Below are 23,586 nucleotides of genomic sequence, written 5' to 3'. Positions count from 1 at the left end.
TATATATATATATCACACTCCCTTCCTATCCTTATTTAAAGGATAACCCCTTTGTACCCTTATTTATATGGTGGAACAGGACAGAAATATCTATGAGCTCCAAGGAGACTGAACTGCTGTACCACATTGTGAGTGATGTACAGGAAGGTTGTCACTAAGCCGGTAACCCGCCAGACCAGCTGCTATTCACACTGAGAGGCTGTTTCAGGTAAAAAGAAGTTTCCAGCAATAGCAAGTGCCGGTAAATTCGCATAATAAGACTGTTTGGATTAGATAATGTTCTTTAGCCAGACTCGCCCCACTCTAGGAACATCAGCAGCTTCAGGACTAGGTCACATGTTGTATTAGCGCCTGTGGGAGATGGCAGCTACACCCACTTTTTACATGTGTTAGGATGCATTAACATACAGGTTATGTGACCTTTTTTTTACCGGAATTTGAACAAAACTGCGGCAGAAATATACAACGTAAAACTGGTCAATATTTTTGGGTGGAAAAGGTGGCGACCCAAGGTACAGGGCTCCTCTTCTTTTCTCCCCATTGTCTTGTAACTGCTTTCCTAAGAATGTCAATTATTATAATTTTTATTATTCCTCTTTTCTTAGATATATAATCGCTATATAATGTATAGATGAAAACGTGTAGATATTGTGTACTCATTGCTGCTTTGTGTTAGTCCTTTAAAGGGGTAATCCAGCCAGAGAAATTTATAGCAGATCCCCTGGTCCTTGTTTTGCAGTACAAGCCATCCGGTGGTTGGCATTAAGAGGAAGACTTGGCATCTCATGCTCACAGCTCTCTCCATTATACTCTATGAGAGTTTTGGAGACAGTGAGCACACTCTCTCTTGCTTTAAATTGGAGCAAATCTCTCCAACTACCTACTCTAGTAAGATACTCCAATCTTAGTAAATGGGGCCATAGTGTTTTAAAGGAACAGTGTCATCACTAATAATTTTTTTATATGTTAAAGATGTTAGTGCCTTAATATAAACGTTTATTTACATTTGTGTGTTTGTGTTTTACTGTTTCTTATTTTCACACTTTTTTCTTCCCTATGGGGGCTGCCATTTTTTGTTCCATTTCTGTGTGTGTCGATTAACGACACACACAGACATGGAATACGGCAGCCACAGTCCCATAGGGACTGCGAACGGCTCCCGTCCCATTGACTGCCGTGTACGGCGTCTGTGTGGGAACTGCGCATGCGCCGCTCCCACACAGTCCTATTCGAAATTGGCGCCGTCCGGCGCCATTTTCCTGTGGACCGGAAGTCGCGGCTGGACAGTAATATTACTACTTCCGGTCGCGGCTTCCGGACAAGTGCACATGGAACAGCGGCAGCAAAGGGAGCGGACGGGCCGCGGCGGCAGGAGCAGGTAAGCGATTTCAATGTATGTTAGTGTTTGTGTGTGTTTACTACTGCATGTAAACCTACTACACTGTGGGTTACCTCAAAAAATGGCGACACACAGTGTAGGAGGTTAAACCTTTCAAACCCCTCGTTTATCCCGGCACTAGCCAGGATAAAGGAGGGGGGGATGCTGAGAGCTCACTAGAGCGATAGCTTTTAACCCAATGTTGCAATGCTGCAATTTTGGGAACTAGCTCCAAACAGCTCCATCTAGTGACCAAAAATGGGTAGTATTATAAATTTGAAAAAATTTATAATATTTCCTGACTCGCGAAAAAAATAAAAAAAATTTGAACAATGTTTAATCACCCACACACTAAATGTTTAAATTTAAAAAAAAAAACATGTTTTTGGGGCGACACCATGCCTTTAAGGGTATTTGCTGATTTGTAGCAGAAATCTCTACAACTGAAAAATATCTTCTATTCATGTGAAAGGGGTTGTGTGTGCAGCATGTGCATGTATTTCTACACGTCCCATTTATATGAATTAACAAAACTGCCGCATGTAAATATACCCTAATACTCCACTTTAAGAAAATCAAAGCAGAAAACTATTTATTTTGAACAATGATGTCACAGTTGTATTCGTGTTAGAACGACATGTGTAATGTATTTCTATCACTCTTGTAACTATAAATTATAATAAATAAAAACAAAATACAATAATTTGAGCTTTTGGTGCCGTTGTGTCTCAAAAACGGAGCCTCTACCAATTACGTCCCTTCTATTCTACAAATGGACTGGAGGAGACACACACCAATCCATCACCAGCAATGAGGGAGTTGTAATAACCCTGTATGATATTCCGGAAGAAGAGGGGTCACGCTGCAGGATTATTTCCATCTTTAACTTTAATAAACTATATATTTAAAAAAATACATTTTATGATGAAGTATGAACTAATTACCCAAAATATACCATCAATCCTGTATATAGTAATAAAGAATTGTGACGACTCCCATCATGTTAAATTAATTCTAAGTATTGAAAAATGTACAGAAGCTGGAGGAGAATAAGAAAATTCTTGTGAGGATTGAGGAACAGAAGAACCAGAAGAGATGGAGAGAAAGTAAAGGGACAAGTGGAAAAGATCTCAGGGCAAAAACCCTGAGTAAATATAAAACATTCTGGGAGGTCTCAGCAGGTATTTATGACATTCACCGTCAGCTCAGAATGATATCTATAATCTGAAGGGCTGTGGACATCACGGGCCACTTTATTCCAGTGATCTGTGGCCCGGACCCTGAATGATGTTCGTCCCTTTAAAGTTTATAAACAATTTGCAACCAATTACTTGTCAGAACAAATAATCCAAACAGATAACGTGACTGTAAAAGTGGCAAAGATATTGTTTTGGTGAAGAGTTCAGTGCTGACCGTAGAGTCAAGTACCTGTAATACAATCCTAACCCAGGAGGAAAATGCCCATCAGAGGTATCACCTGTAGTTAGCAATACTAATTTAATGTCACGATCCGTGGGTATGTGGACCCACTAGGCCACACCACCATAGCTGTATAGTATTTGGCCAAACAACAATCCTAGTACAAAAGTACCTTTAATAGTCCAGTCAGTAATGGAGTATCGGCACAGATGAACTTGTAGACACCAGACGTGGTGTATATCAGCAGGCGTGACCGATGGCACAACACGACTCCAACAGGTTAAGGCACAAGAACAGATATAGCACGGGATACAGGATACAGGTAGCAGGGCACGGGAACAATGGGAACAGAATAACACTAAGGGACCATTTGCTAAGACTAACATGGGAAAACACAACAATGCTCAGGCAATGAATGAAAGGGCAGAGCCCTTTTTATAGTCCAGGGTGATTATGGGCTAATTACAGATTCCTCATGTGTGTGCACTGGCCCTTTAAGGCCGAGCGTGCGCGCACCCAATGGGAACTAGTGCAGCGATGCCGTCGGGGGGCAGGTAAGCACGATGGTCTGCGGCTGTGGACGTTATAGTATGCCCCCTCTTACGCCACCTCTTCTTGGGACCAGAGCGAGAGAGGAACTTTTTAATGAGGGCAGGAGCATGGAGGTTCTCTTCTGGCTCCCAGGACATCTCCTCTCGACCAAACTCCTTCCAATCCACCAAATAAAACGTTCTTCCTCCTAATTTTTTGAAGTCCAGGATCTCCTTATCCTCGAATTCATCGGAAGAGCCGCTGGGAGCAACTGCAGGGCTAGGTGTTTTTGTGTAGAGGTTCAGGACCACAGGCTTCAGGAGGGACACATGAAAGGAGTTGGGAATCCTGAGGGTAGGAGGCAGCCGTAGCTTCTAAGAGACAGGGTTGATTTGCTGTAGGATCTCAAAAGGTACGAGGAACCTGGGAGCAAACTTGTATGATGGCACACTCAGCCGGATATTCCTTGCGGATAGCCAGACTTTCGAATCTGCTTTTCGTTTCATGCGCGACTGCCTTCAGAATAGAGGACTGGGTTTGCTGCCAGACCTGTAGAAAATCTCCAAACGCAGAGTCAGCTGTGGGTACCTGGGATCTTGCTGAAACAGGAAGAGGAATTTGTGGATGTTGGCCGTAGACAATGTAGAAGCAGTGGACTCACTTGTGTGATTGTTGTAGGAGAACTCGGCCCATGGAAGAAGCTGTACCCAGTCATCATGTTGTTTGGAGATGAAGTGGCAAAGATAATTATCCTTGATTTGGTTAATCCTCTCGACTTGGCAATTAGACTGGCGATGATAGGCTGAAGAAAAGTCCAACTTCACGTCTAAGAGTTTACAGAGGGCTCTCCAGAATTTCGAGGTGTACTGAACACCCCGATGAGACACGATATGAAGAGGCAAGCCATGCAAATGGAAGATGTGCTGGATAAAGAGATTCGCCAGTCGAGGAGCAGAAGGTAGGCCGGTAAGCGAGATAAGATGAACAATCTTCGAGAACCGTTCCACCATCACCCAGACAGTATTGCATCCTGCAGAGGAAGGAAGGTCAGTGACAAAGTCCATTGCTATATGCTGCCAGGGAGCATTGGGCACAGGCAGAGGTTGGGCTTGGAGTGAGCAACTTTGTTGGAAGCACACACAGTGCAGGATGAGACAAAGTCCACAATATCTTTGGGCAGCGTGGGCAACCAGAAATGATGGGCAATCACATCTCGGGTTTTACGAGAACCCACTTGCCCAGCCAGTTTGGAGCAGTGCCCCCAGCGAAGGAATCTCCTCCAGTCTGCCAACCCTACAAAAGTCCACTCCGGAGGGACGCCACTAACTTGCAGAGGATTAGCAGAAATAATACAGGATGGGTCAATAATACTCTGCGGAGGCTCCATTGTGTCCTCTGTTTCAAATTACTTGGACAGGGCATCGGCCCTCACATTTTTTTCCGCGCTCCGGTAGTTTAGCACAAACTGGAACCGGGCAAAGACCAGCGACCATCTGGCTTGACGGGGGTTCAGCTGCTGGGCCGACTGGAGGTAGGTAAGGTTCTTGTGGTTGGTATATATCAGGAAGGGATGAGCTGCGCCCTCTTGTAGAGCTCTCCACTCCTCCAGAGTCAATTTGATGGCCAGTAACTCCCGATCCCCAATAAAGTTATTGCGCTCTGCGGGAGAAAAAAGTCTAGAGTAATAACCACAGACCACTTCCCTCCCTTTGGAACCTCTCTGGAACAGAAGTGGACCTGCACCAACAGAGGAGGCATTCACCTCCAACAAAAACTATTGAGACACGTCAGGATGATGGAGGGTTAAGGCTGACGTGAAGGCCTCCTTAAGGCTTTTGAATGCAGATTCTGCCTCTTGGATCCACACCTTGGCGTTCATACCTTTCTTTGTGAGAGTAGAGATGGGATCCGTCGGTGAAGAGAAGTTTGGGATAAACATCCAGTAGAAGTTGGCGGATCCCAAAAAACGCTGTATGGAACTCAGGCCTTGAGGACGTGGCCATTCCAGGACATTACTTTCTCAGGATCCATCTTGAGGCCGTGATCCGAGAAGATGTAGCCCAGGAAGGGTGGAGAGCTCTTCTCACATGCATTTCTCCAGCTTGGCATACAAACGATTCTCCCTTAATCGCAGCAAAACTTGATGGGCATGCTTCCGATGCGTCATCGGATCTGGAGAGAAAATCAAAATATCATCGAGATAGACCAGAACACAGACATAGAGGAGATCTCGGGAAGATATCATTAACCAATTTTTGGAAGGCCACGGGAGCGTTACACAGACCGAAGGACATTACAAGGTATTCATAGTGCCCGTCTCAAGTGTTGAATGCCGTCTTCCATTCGTCACCCTGGCGAATCCGGATCAAGTTGTAAGCTCCACGCAGGTCTAGTTTAGAAAAAATCTTGTCTCCACGTATACAGTAAAATAGTTCGGAAATTTGTGGCAATGGATATTTGTTCTTGACCGTGATTTGATTGAGACCACGGTAGTCGATGCAAGGCCGAAGAAATCAGTCTTTTTTCTTGACGAAGAAGGATCTGGCCCCGGCCGGGGAGGAGGATTTTTGTATGAAACCCCTCTCCAGATTGTTCTTGATATAGGCTGACATCCACTGAGTCTCTGGCAAGGAGAGAGGGTATTCCCGTCCACGGGGAAAGGACGCATTTGGGACCAGTTCAATGGGGCAGTCATAAGCCCGGTGTGGGGGCAGCATCTCAGCCTCCCTCTTGCTGAAGACATCCGCAAACTGAGCGAAATGAGGGGGTAATCTTGCCAATGACTGAGGCAGGGGAGGCTGGATAGATCTGCAACAGACAGTGATTGAGACATTTGGAGCCCCATTGGAGAACCTCTCCGGAATTCCAGTCCAGGACTGGGGCATGTAGTCGAAGCCAAGGCAGACCCAGCAGAACAGGATTGACGGCTTTGGGCAAAACAAAAAACTAAATTAGTTCAGAATGAAGAGCTCGAACTTGGAGCTTCAGCGGCTTGGTCTCAGATAGAATCGGATCGGGAAGAGGTAGTCCATTCACCGAGGCAACAGCCAAAGATGTCTCCAGAGGAACTGTGGGCAACTGGAGATGATCCACTAGTTCTTTTTGGATGAAGTTTGTCACAGACACAGAGTCCAGATAGGCAGAGACCCTGTGCATCTTCTCGCCAGACACTATGCTCATGGGGATGGACAGTTTTGTTCAGCGCCGTTTCGCCTAGGGTTGTCTCTCCAACCAATCCTAGGCACTGGAATTTTTTGGCTTATGAGGGCACAAACACACAACATGGCCTCGAGGCCTCAATACAAAGTCCCAAAGTGTGGCTGCGTTGTTTCTCCTGGTTCTAACAATACACTTGCAAAGGCTTCTCTGGTGGAACAACTGGTATGGATGACAGGGATTGCTGGAAAGTAGGCGCCAGCCTGGGAAATCTTCTCTCCTGACGAACCTTTTGGGATCGCTTCCGGATCCTCATGTCAATCCGGGTAGCAAGCAGAATAAGGTCATCCAGGGTAGGTAAGCTAAAAGAGAAAAAACATAACACGGCATCACATGGTGTGGATTACCCAAGGAGGGATGAGGAAAACAGGAGAGAACAATGTTGTGCTCACCTTGTGAAGTTGTACAGCCAGGTACAACTTTGGGAAAGGCATAAAACAATTAAATCGCGAATAATGCTGCAGCCAGGTCCAATAAACGCAACAAGGATAGTTACCAAATGAAATGGAGGATATGAATAAAAAGGTTGAGGACCACAAACGGTGCTGCTAATCCAAACAGTTGTTGTAAAGTGAACATATATTTAAAATGTAATATTTAGTCATTCATAGCACAAAGGGCTACGCATTTTGATGCTGGACAAGCATTTATCAGGCCATATAATCATAATAGCAGAGGAAGGGGACAGCTTAAATACAAATAGATGATGCACACAATATAGAAAAAAAACAGAGAAAAAAAAGGCAAAATTACAGGTCAAAGATCATATATGACGTCACAAAAGGGTAATCACAAATAAGGTCAGATGTATAGCAAAGAAACCAGCAAGGCGTATGGACAGAAAAAAACATACATATATGTTATTTTTCTTTTTTGTTATTTCTCATATAAAATCTGGATCAAGAAAGTCTATATTGCATTGAAATAATAAAATGATAATAATAAAACATTAGTAATGAAATAAATGATACTTATAAAATAAAACGTACTATGAAAGAACTGTGATAATAGTTTTGAAAAGATTTAACACACCATAATCTGATAAATATCTGTGTAATAGGACTAAGCAAGATCTAAAAACGATCAGTTCAGGAGAGTGAGAAAAAGTTGCTCTGACAATAAGGTTATGTTCACACGCAGTGAGCAAAAACATCTGAAAATACGGAGCTGTTTTCAGGCGAAAACAGCTCCTGATTTTCAGGCGTTTTTTTAACAACTCGTGTTTTTCGCTGCGTTTTATACGGCCATTTTTGGAGCTGTTTTTCAATGGAGTCAATGAAAAACGCCTCCATAAACGTCCCAAGTAGTGTCCTGCACTTCTTTTGACGAGCCGTCATTTTACGCGCCGTATTTTGACAGCGACGCATAAAACAAAGGCTCGTGGCAACAGAATATCGTAAAACCCATTGAAAGCAATGGGCAGATGTTTGTTGGCGTAATGGAGCCGTTTCTTCAGGCGTAATTCGAGGCGGAAAAAAACGCCCAAATTACGCCTGAAAACACTACGTTTGAACATACCCTAACGATTTAAAAAAAGAATGTCACCTCCTAAAAAAGAGATTTAAAGAAAAAAAATGTCCTTCAAGTTTTACTAAGGGAGCAGAATATCAAACAATGTGCCTTACACAAGAGGACTGCATTAACCCCATAACAACTAAAAAAGATAGTCATTATAAATAAAATTTAATTACATCTTTTAACACTGGTAGCAGAATAGTTACATCAATTCTCCATAGACATTGGTATATTCTCATGAATGATCCTTTTCTGAAAGAATTGCTACCAACAAAGCCTAAAATAACATTTAGAAGAGCCAAAACTCTCAGAAACTTTGATGCACCCAGTAATAAATGGATTATTCCCAAAATGTTCCCAACATTTAATGGATCTTTCAGTTGTGGTCATATAAGATGCGTTGTCTAAACATCACATACAAAAGTATTAACTATACATCTACTGTAACTTTGGAATGTTTTCCTATCAAAAATGTCCTCAATTGTGGGAGTTATTATATAATTTATCTGTTAGTGTTCATGTAACCTACAGTATGTGGGACGCACCACACAAACACTTAGGAATAGAATCAACAAACACAGATCAAATGTTAAGAAGGGGTTTCTTAAACAAAGTGTTTCCCGACGAGGTCTATATAAATAGATTTTCAAATTTGAAAATATTAACCCCTTCCCGACATCTGCCGTATATATAAAGAGCAGTACTATTACGTCGCGGTGATAGTGCGGGCTCAGGAGCTGAGCCCGTGCCATCACCGCCAGGTGCCAGCTGTTTGTTACAGCTGACACCCTCATGTAACGGCCAGGACCAGAGCTGTAACAGCAGGAACCGGAGCTATCTTCGATCCCTGCCATTAACCCCTTAGATGCAGCGATCGAAAGCGATCACTGCATCTTAGTGGTTTGTAGCAAATCTCCAGCCTGCCATGCGATGGCAAGGCTGCCGACTGCTACTATGGCAACAGGAGGCCTAACAATGACCTCCTGTCTGCTATTACGGAAGCCGATTAGGCCCAGACCGGTGAATAGATAGTGCAATGTATTAGAACATCAATCAAACAGTTGGACATTCAAGTCCCCTAGTGGGACTAAAGAAAAGTGTAAAAAAAAGTGTAAAAAAAAAAAAAGTTTAAATTAAAGTTGTAAAAAATAAAATAAACGTTTCCGCTCGGAAGCGGCGTGTGTGGGGTCACCGGGGGGTTTGAGGATTACCACTACGACGCTTCAGGACAATCCGGGCTACGTACTCTCACCGGCGGCCCAACTCGCAACCTGCCGAGGAGCAGGACACCTTCAAACAACCGACCCTTCCGCGGCACCGGAAGAAAGTCGAGGACCTGTGGAAAGATATCAACCAAGAGCCCCGTTCGAGGACGCAGATGGCTTTCCAACAGCAACCCAGTTTCACAAACACTGATCACCGCTCGGAAGCGGCGTGTGTGGGGTCACCGGGGAATTTGAGGGTCACCACTACGACGCTTCAGGACAATCCGGGCTACGTACTCTCACCGGCGGCCCAGCTCGCAACCTGCCGAGGAGGAGGACGCCTTCAAACAACCGACCCTTCCGCGGCATCGGAATAAAGTCGAGGACCTGTGGAAAGAGATCAACCAAGAGCTTCGATGGAGGACGCATATGGCTTGCCAACCGCAACCCAGTTTCACAAACACTGATCACCGCTCGGATGCGGCGTGTGTGGTGTTACCAGGGGGTTTGAGGATTACCACTATGACATTTTAGGACAATCTGGGCTACATACTCTCACCGGCGGCCCAGCTCGCAACCTGCCGAGGAGGAGGATGCCTTCAACAGCCGGACCCTTCTGCGGCAGCATTGAAAGTCGAGGCTCTGTGGAAAGAGGTCACCCTAGAGCCCCGCAGGTGTTAGTAGCTTCTCGCCCCTTATTCCTGCTACACACACCTGAACTGCGCAAAGCGACTGAGGTGGGAGCTGGAGAGGCATTACTGCTAACGACCCAACACAGGACAATCCGGGCGACTTGTTCTCACCGGCGATCCTGCTCGCAACCTGCCGAGATGGAGGATGCCTACGAAGAGTGGTCGCGGCAGCATAGTAAGTCGAGGACCTGTGGAAAGAGCAAAGCCAAGAGCCAAGGAGATGGAGCGCGCTTAGCGTCCCTATGCCTGACCATTCAGCCGAAACCGTCGGTGCAGATAAATACAGGACACCACCTCGACAATCCGGGTTAACTGCTCTCACCGGCGGCCCAGCTCGAAAAGTGCCCAGGAGGACGCCTACAAAGACCGGTCGCGGCAGCATAATAAGTCGAGGATCTATGGAAAGAGGTCAAGCAAGAGCCCAGCAGGTTGGTGGTAGCTTCTCGCCCCTGATTCCTGCTACACACACCTGAACTGCGCCAATCGACTGAGGTGGAAGCTGGAGAGGCGTTACTGCTAACGCCACACCACAGGACAATCCTGGCTACTTGTTCTCACCGGCGATCCAGCTTGCAACCTGCTGAGATGGAGGACGCCTATGAAGACCAGTCGCGGCAGCATAGTAAGTCGAGGACCTGTGGGGAGAGGTCAACCAAGAGCCATGGGAAAGTGGCGTCGCTTAGCGTCCCCTTGCCTGTCCCACCGATTGCAGTCCCCACTCAAACGAGCGCGAATGCCGGTGGTCCAGATAATACAGGACACCGCTAACGGCAACCTAGAGAATCCGGGTTAACTACTCTCACCGACGGCCCAGCTCGCAAAGTTCCCAGGAGGATGCCTACGAATACTGGTCGCGGCAGCAGGGAAAGTCAACCCGTGGCAAGAGGTCAACCAAGAGCCCCGCAGGAGGTCGCAGCTGGCTGCCAACTTGGTACCGGTACAACCTTGTCACCGCTCGTAAGCGGCCCTGGTCGGCAGGACATGGATTGGCATAACTGCTACGACGCGCCCCAGGACAATCCGGGCTACGTGCTCTCACCGGCGACCCAGCTCGCAACCTGCCGAGATGGAGGACGCCTTCGATAACCGGTCTCGGCAGCGGAGAAAGTCGAGGGCCGTGGATCGAGGTCAACCAAGAGCCCCGCAGGAGGTCGCAGCTGGCTGCCAACTTGGTACCGCTACACCTTGTCACCGCTCGGAAGCGGCCCAGGTCGGCGGGACATGGATTGGCATAACTGCTACGACGCGCCCCAGGACAATCTGGGCTACGTGCACTCACCGGCGGCCCAGCTCGCAACCTGCCGAGATGAAGGACACCTTCGACAACCGGTCGCGGCAGCAGAGAAAGTCGAGGGCGGTGGATCAAGGTCAACCAAGAGCCCCGCAGGAGGTCGCAGCTGGCTGCCAATTTGGTACCGCGACACCTTGTCACCGCTCGGAAGCGGCCCAGGTCGGCAGGACATGGATTGGCATAACTGCTGCGACGCGCCGTAGGAAAATCCAGGCTACGTGCTCTCACCATCGGCCCAGCTCAAAAAGTGCCGAGGAGGACGCCTTTTTCGCCCACAGGGAACCGAGGCCGCTTCCCCGGCTTAGCAGCTCCAAATGGGGCCGCCCCCCTCTGGAGAGGGGGGGAAGGAAGCCACCGTGGAGCCGCCTGTGGCTTGGATGCGGGCACCACACCGACACTTCCAGCCTCGTGCGAGGCGGAAGACGGCTTTACAAGAGGGACTGCTTTGGAGAAAAAACCGTGCCCCATGCGTGGGTGCGCCTGGGAGATCCTCGGCAAGAGAGGCCCTTGCGAGCAGCGGACATACTGGGGCGGTCACTGCCTCTCCGTCGCTTAAAGCTTTCTCTCGCGCCTCGGGCTCCGGCGACACCAGCGCGCTCTCGGACGCAGGTGGCCGAGGATGACGGGGACTTAAAGGAGGCCGGCATGAGCGGGCCACTGCCTACCGGTCACACCATGGAAGTCCTTCTCGGCTTGGAACGGGAGCAGCTCCCGCTTGGACATGCAGCACGTCCCCCTTCACGGAATTCGGTAGGAGTCACCAAGGTGGCCGAGCTCCTGCAACTGCTGGTCGGCCTGGGACTTCAGAAAGAATGCACAAAAGTTCTTTCATGGAAGGTAAGGTGCAGCGGACCGACTAGCGAGCGAGGCCGACGGGGACTTCCAGGAGGACGGCATGAGGGGGCCTTTGCCTACCGCTCACTCTCTGGAAGTCCTTCTCGGCCACGAGTGTGTAGGACGTCCCGCTCGGACGAACCGCTCGAACTTGGAACGCGGAGCACATGTGCCCTCTCACAGGATTTGAGGAGGTAGCCAAATTCACACCCCTAAAAGTGTCACCTGGTCAAATACACCGGGGTAAGGTGCCAAAGTACCCGGGCTTCTGGGCTTCTGGATCTGCTGCCCGGCTAAGGCCCAAATTAAAAACCTCATAGGGTTTTTTCTCCAAAACGTCAATGAAGACCGACCTGCGAGTGCGGCCGACGGGGACTTTTAGGAGGCCGGCATGAGGGGGCCACTACCTACCGGTCACACCATGGAAGTCCTTCTCGGCTTGGAACGGGAGCAGCTCCCGCTCGGACATGCAGCATGTCCCCATTCATGGAATTCGGTAGGAGTCGCCAAAGTGGCTGAGCTCCTGCAACTGCAGGTCGGCCTGGGACTTCAGAAAGAATGGACCAAAGTTCTTTCATGGAAGGTAAGGTGCAGCGGACCGACCAGCGAGCGAGGCCGACGGGGACTTCCAGGAGGACAGCATGAGGGGGCCGGTGCCTACCACTTACTCCCTGGAAGACCTTCTCGGCCACGAGCGGGTAGGACGTCCTGCTCGGAAGAAACGCTCGGACTTGGAACGCGGAGCAAATGTGTCCTCTCACAGGATTTCAGGAGGTGGCCAAATTCACACCCCTAAAAGTGTCACCTGGTCAAATACACCGGGGTAAGGGTCCAAAGTACCCGGGCTTCTGGAACTGCTGCCCGGCTAAGGCCCAAAATAAAAACCTCATAGGGTTTTTTCTCCAAAACGTCAATGAAGACTGACCTGCGAGTGTGGCCGATGGGGACTTCCAGGAGGCCGGCATGAGGGGGCCACTACCTACCGGTCACACCATGGAAGTCCTTCTCGGCTTGGAACGGGAGCAGCTCCCGCTCGGACATGCAGCACGTCCCCCTTCATGGAATTCGGTAGGAGTCGCCAAGGTGGCTGAGCTCCTGCAACTGCAGGTCGGCCTGGGACTTCAGAAATAATGCACCAAAGTTCTTTCATGGAAGGTAAGGTGCAGCGGACCGACCAGCGAGCGAGGCCGACGGGGACTTCCAGGAGGACAGCATGAGGGGCCCGGTGCCTACCACTTACTCCCTGGAAGTCCTTCTCGGCCACGAGCGGGTAGGACGTCCTGCCCGGAAGAAACGCTCGGACTTGGAACGCGGAGCAAATGTGCCCTCTCACAGGATTTCAGGAGGTGGCCAAATTCACACCCCTAAAAGTGTCACCTGGTCAAATACACCGAGGTAAGGGGCTAAAGTACCCGGGCTTCTGGAACTGCTGCCCGGCTAAGGTCCAAAATAAAAACCTCATAGGGTTTTTTCTCCATAACATCAATGAAGACCGACCCGCGAGCGAGGCCGACGGGGACTTCCAGGGGGCCGGCATGAGGGGGCCACTGCCTACCGGTCACACCATGGAAGTCTTTCTTGGCTTGGAACGGGAGTAGCTCCCGCTAGGACGTGCAGCACGTCCCCCTTCACGGAATTCGGTAGGAGTCGCCAAGGTGGCCGAGCTCCTGCAACTGCTGGTCGGCCTGGGACTTCAGAAAGAATACACCAAAGTTCTTTCATGGAAGGTAAGGCGCAGCGGACCGACCAGCGAAAGAGGCCGACGGGGACTTCCAGGAGGCCAGCATGAGGGGGCCACTGCCTACCGGTCGCACTATGGAAGTCCTTCTCGGCTTGGAACGGGAGCAGCTCCCGCTCAGACGTGCAGCACGTCCCCCTTCACGGAATTTGGTAGGAGTCGCCAAGGTGGCCGAGCTCTGGCAACTGCTGGTTGGCCTGGGACTTCAGAAAGAATGCACCAAAGTTCTTTCATGGAAGGTAAGGAGCAGCGGACCGACCAGCGAGCGAGGCCGACGGGGACTTCCAGGAGGACGGCATGAGGGGGCCTGTGCCTACCGCTCACTCTCTGGAAGTCCTTCTCGGCCACGAGTGTGTAGGACGTCCCGCTCGGACGAACCGCTCGGAACGCGGAGCAAATGTGCCCTCTCACAGGATTTCAGGAGGTGGCCAAATTCACACCCCTAAAAGTGTCACCTGCTCAAATACACCGGGGTAAGGTGCCAAAGTACCCGGGCTCCTGGAACTGCTGCCCGGCTAAAGCCCAAAATAAAAACCTCATAGGGTTTTTTCTCCAAAACGTCAATGAAGACCAACCTGCGAGCAAGGTCGACGGGGACTTCCAGGAGGCCGGCATGAGGGGGCCACTGCCTACCGGTGACGGTAAATGTCGAAATGTCGGGAAGAGTTTTAAAGAACATCACCACTGGAGGCAGGAAAACAAGTGGAGACAGCTCTATTATAACGCCAGATCAGCTGTAATCGTTGCTTATAGCGTAAACTTGAGATTATAGACAAAAACATTTCAAAACATCCAACACAACATAGGAGATTTTCAGGAGAATATCTGTCAGCATCATAGACACACTATTTCCTGGCAGCAAATAGTGTTAGAATCATTACTTTCGGCCTTGAATCATAGGGGGCTGCTTAGGAGGAGCCCTCCCTGACTGTAGGGACAGGTATAGAAGGGGTTAAGATCAGAGGCAGACCATATTTTGAAGTGTGAGGGTTTTTAAGAGGTTAAGGGGTCGACCCCTTGTGGTTCTGGATCATGTGTCCTTTACTAAGGGGTATATAGCTTTCCTCTTCTATGGGCTTGGCCTCTTTTCCCGTTTGCACTGGAGTGTGTAAGAATTGTCCCACCCTCCCACACTGTTGTATGTGTGGTGATCTTGTTTGTTTTTATGTTTGAAGTCACAGCTGGTGGTTTTATGATATTGGAGTGGTTGACTCATCGGACGTCTAACGCTGCTTGGAAACCGGATATGTGCGTACGACCGGCCTCTTCATCAGGTAAAATACAAATGCAATTGTATATTACCTGATGTAGAGGCGGGTATGGCCTCGAAACGTGTAGTAAATAAAACAATATCTGATATTACATTTGCTTGTTTTAAATCCTCACTACTCAAGAAGGGTTTTACCATTTAGCAGCGCCAGGGAAAATTAATTTTTTCCTCAAACTATACTGGATTTAAGCAGTCCCATATATTGAACGCCTTTCAGACCAGTCATGCCTCCAAAAAGGAAGCCTGCACTTGGACGAAAGACTCACGGCTCCTGTTCAAGTTGCTGAAACCTCTCAACCGACGCAAGCCCGTTTCAGGCTGACCAGATACATCACAGCCAAAATAAATAAATAATAAATAAACTTTTAGAATAAAAAATTTATGTATTTTGTAATAAAAGGTTTACTTTATTGGATATGTTGGCTTCATATCAGTAGAAAACGAAGTATTTAACCACACACACAAACAAGTAGACCCATGCGAAGCCTGGTAACTGCTATTTATAATAGATTACATGTATTAATATTATTATTATTTCTAGAATTCATAAATGGAGTAAATGTGGATTCCATTGGACTTGCCTTTGCCATAATCTTGGGAGTTGTACTTATTATTATTGGAAGTGTCTGCTTATACAGGAAAGTTGTGACAAAGAGAAAGAATGGTAAGAGAAAATACTGACATGTTACTAACAGAAAGGACGACTACTACACTATCTCCTTTATACCCTCCCTATACTGTATATGTAACTCCAAAAGATGAAAAAACAAAGTCCCTTATCGAACCGTCATATGGGAAGTGAAGAGATCTCGTATAGCATACCAAATACAACAGCAACCAAGGACAAATTGAGGTATAAATTTTACTAATATAAAGTATTACAATTTGGCGGCCTTGTTCAGGATAATTTCTGACTGATTCCAGGAGATTTCTTATTACACTTCTACTTTATAAGACTCCCGATTGTCTCAGAGTAGTGCTTTGCCTGGTTTCTTGCATCTTCCATATGAGAAATTTTTGTTGGAAAGGAGAGCTGATCCCCTTCCGATCACAACCTGGAAAGCATGGCCAACAATACGATACTACTTTCAATTATCCCTTTCAATGTCACTTCAACAACCCCTGATAAATAACCCTCTCTTATATTGCACATATAGCAATCTATGGGACTCACTTCCTTATAACAATGAATACACATTGATACTTTACAGAAACTTTCAGTCAGCACTCTGGTCTAAATTCCCCACTATCTCAATTGATCCTCTTCACTTTCTAGAATTTAAGAACTATTTGATGAAGGTCATACCACACCTACTTACAGCAATAGTTTAAAAGTTTATACATATTCCTCTACACTATTCCCAATCACAAACCTCAATGACAAAACGGACTGGAGATGACCAAGCACTGACACCAGCAACCCTCCTAGCGGCAGTGGAATGAGTACACAAATTTCACTCCTCTGCTCAATTCTTAGAAATTAGATGTAAAAATCGCCCATATGTCATATTTAACCCCTTTTAAAGACCATAAGACCGTAAGATAGTTAAATATCCCACATCTCACAGTTTCAAATGCCAAACCCCAAACACTAAGCTATACCATTGCTTATAATACTGCCTCTAAATTCAAACCTTCTAGTCCCGAATTTGGTCATACACCTCCCAAAAATCATACTAATGTTACACCAAATAATTTGATGTGAGACATTTTTGGATATTAAAATCTTGAAACTTACAGATGTTCCCCGGGGACCGTAAACTGTTGCAATATGTGGCAGCGCCAAGAGTGAAAACCATTCTGCAAACGCTGCTTGACAACTCAGCATCACCCTTTAAATTATTTCTTGACAAATGGTCTTATTTACTGGAAATGGACTGGGTGGAAGCTTCTTTACACAAGGATAAAAAGTCAAGCAATTATTTGGCTGGTCCGTTGTCCACGCTTAATTTCTCTTCAGGGACACAATAATTAAAGGGAAAACTTATCTGAACGGGAGGAGGACTAAACCAAGAGAGAGAAATTACTAGTGTTTTACAAGTTATTTATTTTTATGATAGGAATGTTAGTTTCTCCATTTCTTTTTGCTTAGGAAGACTGATTAGGAGAGACTTCTCTTATACAGAGATCTATGATCATATAATATGAGGTTTTATTTTGTATTCTGTAATTATTTCATACTCTGTAGCAGAATCAGGTGTTATGTACACGGACGTGTTCGGTACGTGAGATATGGACCATATGTCGGCCGTATTTCCCAGACTGAACCCAGATCAGGGAGATGGGCTCATAACATATTAGTTATCTATGATACTAGGAAGTCTCTGCCACCCCGCGGGAATACTGTCCCGTACTATGATTATAGTAGGGGACAGTATTCCCGTGTAGAGGCAGGGACTCCTAGCATCATAGATTTCTGAACCGTGTTTAGTTCGGGAAATACAGCAGTCATACGGTCTGTATCTCACGGACGAAACACGGCCATGTGCAGCAGGCCTTACACCAACCAACCACTTTAGCAATTTCACATATTGTTTCCATTTACTATATTGAGCTATAACTAGATTTCTATACAACACTGTAGATGTGGTAAATCCTGAAAGAAATCTCTTCCTACTATCCCCCCTTCCCTTTTTCCTTTCTGTACCCCATCTGAAACATTGTCAATTAAAACAATTTGGAAGAAAGCGAAAGGACGGCTACAAAGAATTACCAGTCATCACTAAGATTTATGTTATTTAGTAATAGCATTTACATGGAAAATACAGGCCCCATATATACACCTCAATGTGCTATCCGTATATAGCCATGCAATAGTAATATAATAAAAGAGGGTCAATTCTTTCTGCGTAACGTGAACTGGTGTGGTGGCCTCCACAATAAAAAATAAAAATTTCACTGCTAACACCTTTTTGGTTCGCTACCTGTAATAGTAGTGATGAAGCTAATACCCAATGAGAGGAACCAAACCAAATTAGGTATATTCACAAGTCATGGGTTTGCCATAGGCATATCCATTCTGGTTTTGTTAAAAAATCTGCAGCAAAAATCGTCAGCACACACTCATATCTCTGTGGCGGAACGGACAGGGGAACCTCACATGTATTAGCCCTATAGTTTTGTATCCGCGACAATAATGAACATGCTGCTGATTTCAAACTATGCATCACGTTCACTATTCCACACAGATATTATCCTGAGCGCATAAATGTATAAAATACCCCATTTACATGCATTGCCGGCGAAATGTGAGCGAATTCGTCAAGTTTGAGGTGCGGAATCCAGACAAAATCCTGAACGTGTGAACATGGCCTTAGATGTGTCTATAATTCGTGAATTGTTTCTTCTATGGAACTAGCAGATCTCTGAATTTAAAAGAATCAAAATAAAATAGATCGGAGCCTAAGGTTATGAAGCCCCCGGCAGTAACTTCTATACATCAATATGAAGTCAGGGGGATCCAGAGACCCTCAGTGTTGCTCCAGCATTAACATCACAGCGAGCCCTATAATATCTACAGGCAGGGGAGAAGACAAATAGTTTTCCCAGGATTCAGAAACTGGACGCACACACCCCATTATGTCCACAAGATTCATTATTAACCCGTTTAAGGTCAGAATATTTTCCCTCGTTAATTTAAGTAGTTGAGCTTATTTTATACATTATCCAAATAATCAGGGTTTAATTGTTAATAATTTTTATTTCATTTTTAATTAGTTTTCTTTGTGTGTTTTTAGAGGAAATTTTTTTAAAAATATAGAGCAAAAAGTGTTTTTTTTAGATTTTTTTAATTTTAACTCTTTCAAGACAAAGCCATTTTTTGTGTTTTCGTTTTTCACTCCTCTTTTCCGAAGGGCAATAACTTTTTAAATGTTTCCGTCAATGAAGTGGTGTGAGGGATTATTTTTTGCAGGAGAAGTTGTGGTTTTTATTACCACTATTTAAAGTACCATATAATGTACTGGGAAACGGAAGACAAATTCTTTGTGGGGGGGAGGGGGGAATTGTAAAAACTGTTTTGTTTCAACTGCTTTTACTTTTTTTTATTCTGCAGCTTAATAGATCACGGTGATACCAAATTTATATATTTATATTTTACTACTTTAACAAAGAAAAAACTATTTGTTAAAAAAAAAAAGGTTTTGTGTCGCTATATTCGTCGTAGTTTTAAAGGGGTTTTCCAATCCCTAAAAATTGATGACCCATCCTCAGGATAGCCCATCGATAGCTGATGGGTCAGGGTTCGACTCCCGGGACCCCCGCCGATCAGCTGTTTTAAAGAGGGTGCAGCGCTCGTACGATCGCTGCTTCCCCTTCAAAACAGCTGATCAGCAGAGGTCCCAGAAATTGGACCCCGACCGATCAGCTATCGATGGGCTATCCTGAGGATGGGTCATCAATTTTTAGGGATTGGAAAACCCCTTTAAAACTACTGGATTTGGAGCTCTGTATCAGTAAAACAAAGTGCTAAATGCGATACAGATATATTTTCATTTATTTTTTAATTATTCAGAACACAATTTTGGACATAAGAGCAACACAGTGTTAAAAGGTGGAGATTCCCTTTAAATGAAAACATAAATATACATTTCCAGTGGCTTAAATTATACTTTCTTATGATGTCTTGTGATCTATCCTCAGAGTCATCGGAGAACAGACAGGAACCCATCCCTGTATATGAGAATGTGAAGGTATGTGAAGATGTCGTAACAAGTGAACGCTGCTATGATTTCATAGGAACAGAATTACATTCAAATATTTGTTGAAAACCCATATTATTCCCCTTATCCAGTACCTGAAAGCCCAAAACTGAGACAATTGTTATATATAGCAAGAGGCAGCTGGAAACTGGTACCTGATATATCTGTATGTTGTATGAATAACACAGTTTTATCGTTAGCGGAAAGAAAAAAAAACCCTAATTCTCTGTTCCTATCTGTGTAGTTGTTTCCATTTGTAATAGAAACCACAACGCTCTGCCGATCCGTCAGACAGCGAATACCAGCAGTGCCTGACGGATCCTATTAATATACAATGGGACCTCTTGGGTTCCAGGGTGGTGTCTATTATTTTGATGAGAAGAATAGTGCTACATGCATTTTTTTTACACATTAAATATAATGGAATCTGTCACAAAGGCACCTAATGGAGCCTCTGACGCAGATATATGTATAGCCTAAGTCCATCAAGTTCAATCCTTTATACTTACATTCCCCAGTTGTGCTAAAGGAAGGCAAAACACACCTGGCATAGAGCAATGTGCTATAGAGTTAACATTTCCTCCCTAACTCCTACTGGCAATTTAGATCGATCCCCAGATCAACAATGTACATTACAACTAGTAACATCGATATCTTACTTGCATATAGGGACAGGATATTTTTGAACAAACTTGGAGTCCTATTGTAAAGGATCTGCCAGGCACAGCTTCCGTATCAACGCCCATAGGTAATCAGTCTGCACCTGCTTCTGTGTCTGAGACTGACTCCTTCTTCCACCACTCAGGATGGCAGGCTTAGGAGTGGGAGAGCCTATCACAGCCTGGCCAGACGGAGCTAGCTCCCGCCCTCTGTCTATTTATACCTGCCTTTCCTGTTCCTCCTTGTTTGTGATTCTTCTCGTTTGGTTTCCTGGCCCTGCTGCAGCTTCTTGAACTATTTGTCCCTGCTTCATATTGACCCTGGCTTACTGACTACTCTCCTGCTCTGCGTTTGGTACCTCGTACACTCCTGGTTTGACTCGGTTTGTTCACTACTCTCCTGCTCTGCGTTTGGTACCTCGTACACTCCTGGTTTGAATTGGCTCGTTCACTACTCTTGTTGCTCACGGTGTTGCCGTGGGCAACTGCCCCATTTCCCTTAGCTTCTGTGTTCCCTTGTCTGTTTGTCTGTCGTGCACTTATTGAGCGTAGGGACCGTCGCCCAGTTGTACCCCGTCGCCTAGGGCGGGTCGTTGCAAGTAGACAGGGACTGAGTAGCGGGTAGATTAGGGCTCACTTGTCTGTTTCCCTACCCCTATCATTACACCTATATTATACTAAAGTATTACTAATATATGTAATATTGGGATCCGTTCACTTTTCTGATTTTTTTAGAAGTTGTCAGACTCTGCAATAAAAAAAAAAGGAATAACGTAAACTGCATTTAAAATAAATAAATTTAAAAGTATGTATGCAGTCATGAAGTCTCTGTACTGACTTCTTATATCTATATGATGTGTTTAACATATTTCCACCAATATATTCTTATACCATCATATCATTTCTATATTGACATGTATTTACATTTGCAGGCAGCACAACCAAAAGAAGAATCATCATACATGGTGAGTAGAGAAACTTTAGCCTCTAGTTTAGTTGTGCAGAGTAGAGCTGTGAAGAATACATATAGATCTAGATTTTTTTTCTCTATATCAACTCTTTATGGCATTGCTATTAGATATGTCATAGAAGTGCTCCGTCGGGGCCCCAGGTAGACATTTAGGTTTTATTGAAATGTAGGAATATCAAACGGACACACCATGTAGGTTTAGTGTATGAAAATCCCTCAAAATCTGTACTGTAATACCCTGCCTGACCATATGGTATGCTGTCATAAAGAATTATCCATTCTAGGCAATCCCTATATGTCCTCGGAAAGTGAAACTGTCTTGTGGATTTGGGTCACCTTGGTGGCATGCTGCACCTCATCATGAATTGGGTGGCACCTCACAATTTGAGAAGAATTTCCCTAGACAGGAATTATTCCATGTACCAATCACTAACGCACTAATGAAAAACATTTTATTTCAGGGACCGTTAAAAAACATTTACTCATTACTATAGAATAAACTTAGTGCATAGAATATGAATAGCAAGACAAAGCAGATATATGTAATATTCCTAATACTATTCCTATACCTGCCCCATGATAATGAAATATAAATGGATTTCTTGATATATTTTATTCTTTATATCATGCTTTCTATTTTTTGTAATTTTTAGGGTAATTTATTAATAATTTATACATATTTATCTTGCAGGGTTTGCAGTTCAGATCTGAGGAAACATACACGGAGCTGAAAACATAAGAGATTGTCATCACTCTCACACAAGAATATCTGTATTCATTAGAAGTCAATGACGACTCCGGCCAAACCTGAACACTGACTGGAGTCCTCCCTGATCACCATCTTCTTCCCAAGTCATGGGTTTATTCCCATCAATTAGTTTCTATAGGTAAAGGAACAGTTAGTTAAAGGCTGTGTAAACCTTTAAAGAAATGATAAAGAGAAAAAACACGGCGCCACCTTGTGCATATCAGTTGGTACAGGTGAGATAGTAGAGCAAGAACTGTGCTCACCTGGATACGAAGTTTTTAGGGCATGTATAATAGAAACCACAGTGCTGCTGCCAGATCCGAGTCGGTAACCAGATGGGACCGCTTAGGTACAGATAGTTGCAGGAGAAAAAGATGGATCATTCCAGGGGCGCTGCTGTGTGGTGGAAATGATAGGAGCGAAATCCAGAGATATTGATAATAAGTTCAATTTATTTGAGTGAGTGGCTACGCGTTTCAACGATGAACAATCGTCTTCCTCAGGCCATGTACACATTACAATGGGCATAACTTATATAGCATCTAGGTTCAATTTACCATGAGTGAAAAAACCGCCAAATCTGTAAAGGTCAAGGTGCGATCGTGACGTAACTCCCGTTTTTTTCCCCATTATTCCCACCGCGAGGCAGTGAGTACATAATATATTTAGTATACAAGCCAAATAGTTATTTATAAACAGTTATACAAACAAAGGGGCAATAAAATGAAAAAAAACGATAATAAATAAATGAATGAATAAAATATTCACAAACGTCTCAGTGTCATTAATATACGAATATAGAAACATACATTAGTCAGTTAACATAATATGGTAAGAACAATAGGATGAGTATATGAAATAGTAAAAAATCATTTAGACATAGGGCTACAGTAGAAGCCAATGTGTTGCTGGTTTACAGTGAGAGACGCCGAGACGCGGTTTCGTTACCAGGACAACCGAGCAGAGAGCGAAGCGACAGAACCAATGGAGAGATCTGCGCTTGCTATAGGTAAGTTATTGAAAGCTTAAAAATGGTTAAAATATGCATTGTTAGATTAGAGAATGTACATAAATACTGTATTGGTCCTAAACATTCTTTTGTAGCTACAAGGATAAAACAAAAGTAAGAGAATTGGAATTTACACAATTCTCAAAACTGAGCAGTCCTATTTTAAGTGGAAATACACAGTGTATTTTTAGCTCTAGTGTGTAATTCTATAAGAGGAATATAAAATTTTAAAATAAGGTTAATAGTTTTGAACAAGGTTAAAATTTGCAATTATATTGCTAGGTTGACAGTGTCGGACGACGGGACCGGAGGATCTAAAGACAGTCGGGAATAAGACGGGCAGAGCATGCTGCAGGTAAGTCGATGACAAAAAAAATAATTAATCATGTTTAAAATGATTGAATGTGCATT

General features: G+C 45.0%; 1 long non-coding RNA gene across 1 annotated transcript; it reads left to right on the top strand.

The window, feature by feature from the left end:
* Nucleotides 1–25: 25 nt before the first annotated feature.
* On the top strand, nt 26–22,874 carry LOC142662204 (uncharacterized). The gene is made up of 5 exons (XR_012850887.1): nt 26–208; nt 15,631–15,753; nt 19,731–19,780; nt 21,381–21,413; nt 22,110–22,874. It is a non-coding gene; the product is annotated as an uncharacterized LOC142662204 (long non-coding RNA).
* Nucleotides 22,875–23,586: the final 712 nt, after the last annotated feature.

This window comes from Rhinoderma darwinii, chromosome 10 (assembly GCF_050947455.1).
Source record: "Rhinoderma darwinii isolate aRhiDar2 chromosome 10, aRhiDar2.hap1, whole genome shotgun sequence".
NCBI classification, from domain to species: Eukaryota; Metazoa; Chordata; class Amphibia; order Anura; family Rhinodermatidae; genus Rhinoderma; species Rhinoderma darwinii.
The sequence above is the reverse complement of the archived record's forward strand: the minus strand, read 5'-3'. Positions and strand labels throughout refer to the sequence as shown.